Source organism: Rhinolophus sinicus, linkage group LG05 (genome assembly GCF_036562045.2).
Source record: "Rhinolophus sinicus isolate RSC01 linkage group LG05, ASM3656204v1, whole genome shotgun sequence".
Classification (NCBI taxonomy): Eukaryota; Metazoa; Chordata; class Mammalia; order Chiroptera; family Rhinolophidae; genus Rhinolophus; species Rhinolophus sinicus.
The window spans coordinates 93,483,546-93,489,545 of NC_133755.1; the positions used below are offsets into that span (position 1 = coordinate 93,483,546).

The 6,000-nt window shown below is 43.6% G+C and overlaps 1 protein-coding gene across 2 annotated transcripts in view; it reads right to left on the reverse strand.

Moving 5' to 3' along the window:
* Positions 1-5,600, reverse strand: part of ADGRF5 (adhesion G protein-coupled receptor F5) — a 98,510-nt gene extending 92,910 nt beyond the window's left edge. Inside the window, exon 1 of one of the 2 annotated variants that reach the window (XM_019734692.2) lies at positions 5,375-5,600. The gene's annotated coding sequence lies outside the window, so the exon portion shown is untranslated. The remainder of the gene's footprint in view (positions 1-5,374) is intronic. The other variant, XM_019734690.2, reaches the window with a different exon arrangement.
* Positions 5,601-6,000: the final 400 nt, after the last annotated feature.

The following is a 6,000-nucleotide window of genomic DNA, read 5'->3' on the forward strand; positions in this document are numbered from 1 at the left end:
AAATACTCCACCCAGAAGCCCCGCAATTTAGAAAATGGTAGAATCATCATTTCACACTTTTTAAAATTAGAGTTTTGAATGGCCAAGAATACATATCCATAGATGTATGTTTCCATTTTATAGCTAGAGCAAAACTCAGGGACATAACTCTGAGTCTTGCTGTTACTTGCTGACCCTAGTTTGGCTGAAAATGTGCCAAAATGTGGCAATTTTCTATCAAACAGGAATGTGTTTGCAGCACAACAAGTAACCCACAATCTAGTTAAAGAGTAACCCAAGAGGAGTTGTTTGGAATGAACATTTCCCACCTCATCCTTCACATTTCTTTTTTGCTTTTTCCTGGAAGTCCAACCTAACTCTGCTGTTGCAAAGATCCTAATTTTAAAATGATCGGAGTAGATAGGTAGGGCTGGCTAGTAAAAAGGCAGCTGTGATCACTCTCTAGCCTGATGAATGCTTTTTGCAGACCTTCATTTGGTGGCTTGGGTTGGGGCCCTGACATCACAATACTCTTGATGGCTTTGAGCGGGAAGGACCTTGAGGTCATCACCCGGACCCCACCCAGTGCGGGCATCCCTTTTGGAACACCCCAGCCATGGTCTTCCAGGGTGCTGGCTCATTGCCCAGAACAGGGCGTTCCCTCCGCTGCAGGCAGCTCTCCCAGTTTTAGACAATTCTGATGGTGGGTAAATCCCTCCACACTGAGCTAAAACCTGTTACCCTATAATTTACACTCGTGATCCTCTGTTGACCTCTTTTCCCCCATAGAGCAATCTTTAAATATTTGAGAGGCAGCCTTCACGTGCCCTAAGGCCGACTTCTCACTTCAAATATCCCCTGGTTCCTTCAACTATCCTGCAAATGACAGTTTTCTCATTTTTCCCATCTTGGTCAGCTTCCTCTTTTAAGATCTGATGTATTTCTTGAGGCAACATGTTAAGTACTCTAGCTAATTAGTCATCTCTACAATTTGTGTGCTCAATAGTATCTGCATTTTCAGGCATGAAACAGATTTGGCAGGATACACTTGCTCATTCAAAGTGGCAGATGGGGATTCAAAACCAGGTCTGCCTCTTTCTAGCCCACCATGCGCCTCTCATTCAAAAAGAAATGTTGAACCAGGTCTATAGCCAAGTTTGATCTCAGATACATTATGAGCTCTGTGGCAGGCCACCAGAAACGTTCCACAAGGGTTAACATTCCTTTTGTTGTTGCAACTTGTTCTTACTAATAGAGATGAAGGGGTTTTTCTATTTTATTTTATTGAAATATAAATGACATTATTTTATTGAAGTATAAATAACATATTAGTTTCAGGTGTACATTAGGTTGCACTATTTGTATATACTGAGAAGTGGTCACCACAAGGAGTCTAGTTACCATCTGTTGCCTTACAAAATTCTTTTTTGCTCTTGTGTAGAGAACTTTTAGGGTTTACTTTCTCGGCAACTTTCAATTACGCACTACAATATTATTGACTATCGTCACTGTGTTGTACATTACATCTCCATGACTTACTTCTTTTATCATTGGAAGTTTGTACCTCCTGACCCCCTTCACCCGTTTTGCCCATTCCCAAACCCCTCCGCTCTAGGGAGAACCATTCTGCTCTGGTATGTATGTTTTGTTTGGTTTGTTCATTTGTTTTGTTTTTAGATTCCACAAGTAAATGAAATCATATTGTGTATTTGTCTATCTCTGTCTGGCTTATTTCACTTAGCATCATTCCCTCAAGGTTCATCCATGTTGTCACAAATTCTTTTTTGTGGCTGAGTAATATTCCATTGTGTATATGTACCATATCTTCTTTGTCCATTCATCTAGCAATAGACATTTAGGTTGTTTCCACATCTTACCTATTGTAAATAATGCTGCAATGAACTTAGGGGTGCACATATCTTTTCGGAAAAGTGGTTTTGTTTTCTTCGGATAAATACCCAGAAGTGGAATTGCTGCATCATAAGGTAGGTCTATTTTTAGTTGTTTGAGGAACCTCTATACTGTTTTCCATAGTGGCTGCAACCAATTTACATTCCCAACAACAGTGCACGAGGGTCCCCTTTTCTCCACATCCTTGCCAACACTTGTTTTTCTTGTGGTTTTTTTTTACAATAGCCAGAACTTAATGTTAATTGAACAGTTAGGAAGTAACCAGAAAAACAAAAAACACTTTTGCTGCTGAAGGGCAACCACAGACAAGGTGCGCATGCAGGAAGCATGGCAGCAAAGCAATGCTTGAGCAACAGGAAGCAGAGGAATTTGGGAAATCTAGGAGGCATCTCGTACAGAAGCTTCAGATGATAGGGGAGCAAGACAAGAACACTCAAATTGGGAGAGTGGTTGATTCGAATTGCCTACACAGCTTGCTTCAACCTGAGCCCAGGGGTTGTGTCTGCAGAATACAGAGAAAGTATTTGATTTCCCCCAGCTGACCATGCACTCCATGGGAGTGCAAAGCTTGAGGACAAAGGGTACTGTGTCCTTTTGGGAACCTACCCCAACATCTGATTCTGGGTGAGATCTGGTCAAGCCACACATCTTAAGGTGGGAACATGAAAAGGCCAACATGTCGTCAGAAAGGGAGTCCTTGCAGCTATGCCACAGTGAGGGTCAGGGACTGGCTATATGTCCACAGGCTTCTAGATTTTTCCTGCACCACTTGGTAGAGCTTCTTCCTTCCCTTCTCCCGGCTGCTTTACAAGGGCAGAGATTGCCCGAGGATGACACTGCCCCTCTCCTCAGGGGCTCCACTTCACACCAGTGCTACACCTAACAACTAACGCCAAGTGGGTTCCTTTAAGCTGCAGAGCCACTGCCACACTGGCCTCGATGGAAGGTACCAAAGGACAAGGTTAATGTCTGTGGCTGAGCATATGGGCGTGGTAATGAAATGACTCCCTTAAAGTCTCTTTGGCCAGTTTGACTCTGAAAAATACAGAACAATGCCCTTCCAATAATCGTGGAGCATGAGGGAACTTGAGTGCAAATGATATCACCCTCTCTGTGCACTCATGAAGGCAGGGACACCTCTTCCTTGTAGCTCTCTGTCTTGTTCACCACTGGAGAAAATCAAGGCTCAGAGAATGGATGTGGACCCACCCAAATTCCTATGGTAAGTGAGTTGCAGATGCAGGACTAAATCAGGGCCCCAAAACACAGCCCAGCTTTGTTGTTACTAAATCACGCTGCCTTCAAGGTCCTGAGGTCTGTGCTTGGCTGTGCCAACATGTATTAGAAATCAGACTTCTTTCAGTTTTCCTTAATGTTTTCGTGGGAGAAGCAGGATAGAGGTTGAGAATAGATATGTCCTCTGTACGGGGAGTTGCATGGAGGCAGGACTCACATCTGTGCCATTTGCCATCGAGTCCCTAGCATGTAGCACAGTGCCCGGGGTATGGAAGCTGTGCAGTACTTGCTGACAAATGAGTAAGTCTCTGGGTTGGAGTGGTAGAGAATGAGGGGACATAAAGAATCGCGTCTGAAAGGTGTGGCACATGGTAGATACTCAAAACATTTGGTGAAAAAAATTGAATCCAGCAGTCTCATAAAGGAGAGTGTGGGAAAATGTTGCAGGGGCTGGCAATCTCCTTGGGAAGCGTCAAACTGTAGGTCTCACTCTGGACATAAATTTGGGTTCTACAAACAATGTATCCATTCATTTGTTCATTCATTTGTCCATAACTTCAATAAACATTTGACTGAGCACAAGCTATGCACCTGGCATTGTTTCAAGTGCTATGGATTCAGAAATCAAGGGCTGATAACTCTTCCAAGATGAAAATAAACATAGTAACCATCATTTAATGTGCTGAGGACTACGAGTATGACCGAGCATTTCGCAAAGTATACCATAAAATCAGAGACCCGAGGGACACTTATTATGAGGTGGCCTGGATGAGGGGGAAGAAGGGGGCAGAAATCAGGCTGCGATAGGTATTCGGGTGGAGAAGAGGAACGGAGGTATTCCAAACAGGGAGAACAGCACACATAGACATATGTAGGCATTCGAGCTCTCGTGTACTGGGGAAATGGAAGGTATTAAATCAGCTGGAAAGTCAGGTAAGGAGAGGTGACAGGATGATAAGGGGCAGACCTTGGAGGTCTTGTCTACCCTCCGTTGGTTGGGGCTTCTCAAAGTGTAACGTACATAGGAATCACCCAAAGACGCGGATTTGGGACGTCTGAGGAAGGGGTGGAGAATCTGCCTCTCTAAGCTCCCAAGCCATGCCTGGTGCGGCTGATTCCGAGACTACCCTTTAGGCAGCAAGGCTGTAAGCCATGGGTGTGACGGGAATGTTTCACTGAGGAGAGTGACACTATCAGAACTGTATTTTCCCAAGAACCCTGTGGCAGGATATGGAGGATGGACTGGAGGGAGACTATGCTGAGGTGAAATACATGAGTGGCAAGAAATGTTTAGCGTCTGAGCTAAATAAATTATGGAAGAGTCGTCAGTGTCCAATACATAGGTATGAATTGGCTGATGTGCTATGAAGTTGCTATAAAATATTTCTCCCAGAGGAAAGGCTGATTGTGAAGACACAAATGAAACAATAAAAACATAAAAGGCAACAACAAAAAATCCAGAGAAATATGCAGTGTTATTTGAATAAACCTTGACCCCTCTCCATAGCTCAGTGAACACATTATCTTGAGCCCAATAGTGACCAAAAAGAGCAGCCAGCTAAGGGCTGAGTGACATCCTTGCAGACAGTTTTCACAAGAGAGTAAATAAAGTCATCCTTCTCAGCCATCACTTGATATATGTTGTCACTACTAGCATTTAATTTCAGGAAACTTCAGGAAGAGCAGTTGTGTCATAGCAAATTCTGGAAAGTAACACAGAAGCCCACCGGATCCTGAGCAAAGTGCTTGTTCATTTACTTACAACTCACAGGTTCCCTAAATTAGAAACTCTTATTTCTATCCCTGTTAGAAATTCTCTGTCATCTTGAGTATATCTTTAACTGAAAGAAAACACTTAGAAAGTAGGGAAAAAAAGGAGGGGGAGGGGTCTACCTTGTTGAAAAGATAAGGCAGGTGGTAAACATTTTTTTCCTTATGCAGAAGCCAAAAAAAAATTAAAAATACAGCTTCCAATGGGATTTTCCCTCCAAAGAGAATATAATAATCAGATTCATGTAGTATGCTGGTTGGCCTGCTTTATCCAAAGAGGTACAAATTCAAAAACCCAAGAGGAGAGAGATCATTTCCCTCCCTATTTTTCCTCACTCTCCCGTAAATCCGTACTTCACAACGAGACACAGGTTGAAAACATGCAGCCACCTAGAAAAGCCATGTGGGACAGACACATCTACTTCAGAGCAGTAGATTCACATTCAACAAGACAAAACAAAATAACGCAGTGACCTACCTTTCTCTTCTGTGGTTTGCAGGCTCCTGAAGTTTAACCCTATCCTGGAAATCTTCCCAAGACCCTCTTATGTGAGATGCAAGTTAAGAGTTTCCCATTCAGTCACACAGACACAGGAGCCTGGGTTTTCACAAAACCAGACTGTAGCTCCTCAAGGCTCCCACAGACCTTAGGGAGCAGAGGTGAACTGCCTTCTGTTCTGTGATGCAGGAAAAAGCTGGGAGACACAGTGTGGTTGGAGGTGGGGGCGGAGGCTGGGGGAAGGGAAGTAATATGGGAACTGTAATAAATAAGAGATCCTCTCCACATGATTTCCTGTATTTGGTGCCTGTTGCCTCTCTCCAGGCTCCCTAGAGGAAATAAGAAATTTAAACTTGTCCTTTGGCCACTGGAAAGAAGAGAATAAACATGCTAAGAACCATGAAAATGAGAATGAGCCAGGGCAGCAGAAGGGAGCAGCTAGCTTTACCTTTTCCCAAGTGCTTTCTTCCTGAAGTTCCGCCAAGTGTTTAATCCTGCAAAAGTCAAGAATACCCTCATCCTCTTCCACTGAGCTGAAGCATTTTCTGGCCTCAGTCCGTATGTCATGCTGTAGAGGCTCTGGTGAGAGGCAGGTCAAAACAGGC